At 47.6% G+C, this 934-nt stretch overlaps 1 pseudogene across 1 annotated transcript; it reads left to right on the top strand.

Moving 5' to 3' along the window:
* The first annotated feature begins 391 nt into the window (after positions 1 to 391).
* On the top strand, positions 392 to 931 carry LOC108524756 (ferritin heavy chain pseudogene; annotated as a pseudogene). Its single transcript, XR_001884118.1, has one exon. The product of XR_001884118.1 is annotated as a ferritin heavy chain pseudogene (transcript).
* Positions 932 to 934: the final 3 nt, after the last annotated feature.

The raw sequence follows: 934 nt of genomic DNA, 5'->3' as shown, positions 1-934 counted from the left end.
CACCGCACCCGGCCTCTTTCAGTCTTTTTGATGTAGGCGTTTAGGGCTATGAACTTTCCTCTTAGCACCACCTTTGCTGTATCCCAGACATTTTGATAGGTTGTGTCATTATTGTCGTTCAGTTTGAAGAATTTTAAAATTTCCATTCGTTTTTGACCCAATGCTCATTTGGGAGCAGGTTATTTAATTTACATGTATTTGCATGGTTTTGAAGGTTCCTTTTGGAGTTGGTTTCCAGTTTTATTCCACTGTGGTCTGAGAGAGTGACTGATATAATTTCAATTTTCTTAAATTTATTGAGGCTTGTTTTATGGCCTATCATATGGTCTATCTTGGAGAAAGTTCTATGTGCTGTTGTGTATTCTGAGGTTGTTGGATGAAATGTTCTGAGACGTTCTTCGCGGAGAGTCGTGGAGGTTTCCTGCTTCAACAGTGCTTGGACGGAACCCAGGGCTCGTCCCCCATCCCGGCAGGCTTCCCATAGCCAGCCCTCCATTACCTCTTCACCGCATCCTCGGACCACCCCAAGACCCCCACCGCCGCTCCAGTGCCACGCAGCCACCGCTGCCGCCACCTGTCCTCAGCCTCCCCCATGACGACCACGTCCACCTCGCAGGTGCGCCAGAACTACCACCAGGACTCAGAGGCCGCCATCAACCGCCAGATCAACCTGGAGCTCTACGCTTCCTACATTTAACTGCCCATGTCTTACTACTTTGACCGCGATGATGTGGCTTTGAAGAACTTTGCCAAATACTTTCTTCACCAATCTCATGAGGAAAGGGAACATGCTGAGAAACTGATGAAGCTGCAGAACCAACGAGGTGGCCGAATCTTCCTTCAGGATATCAAGAAACCAGACTATGACGACTGGGAGAGCGGGCTGAATGCAATGAAGTATGCTTTACATTTGGAAAAAAATGTGAATCAGTCA

The sequence above is a fragment of the Rhinopithecus bieti genome, unplaced genomic scaffold (genome assembly GCF_001698545.2).
Source record: "Rhinopithecus bieti isolate Rb0 unplaced genomic scaffold, ASM169854v2 repeat_21993, whole genome shotgun sequence".
Classification (NCBI taxonomy): domain Eukaryota; kingdom Metazoa; phylum Chordata; class Mammalia; order Primates; family Cercopithecidae; genus Rhinopithecus; species Rhinopithecus bieti.
Note: the sequence above shows the minus strand (reverse complement) of the source record. Positions and strands in the feature narration are given on the sequence as shown.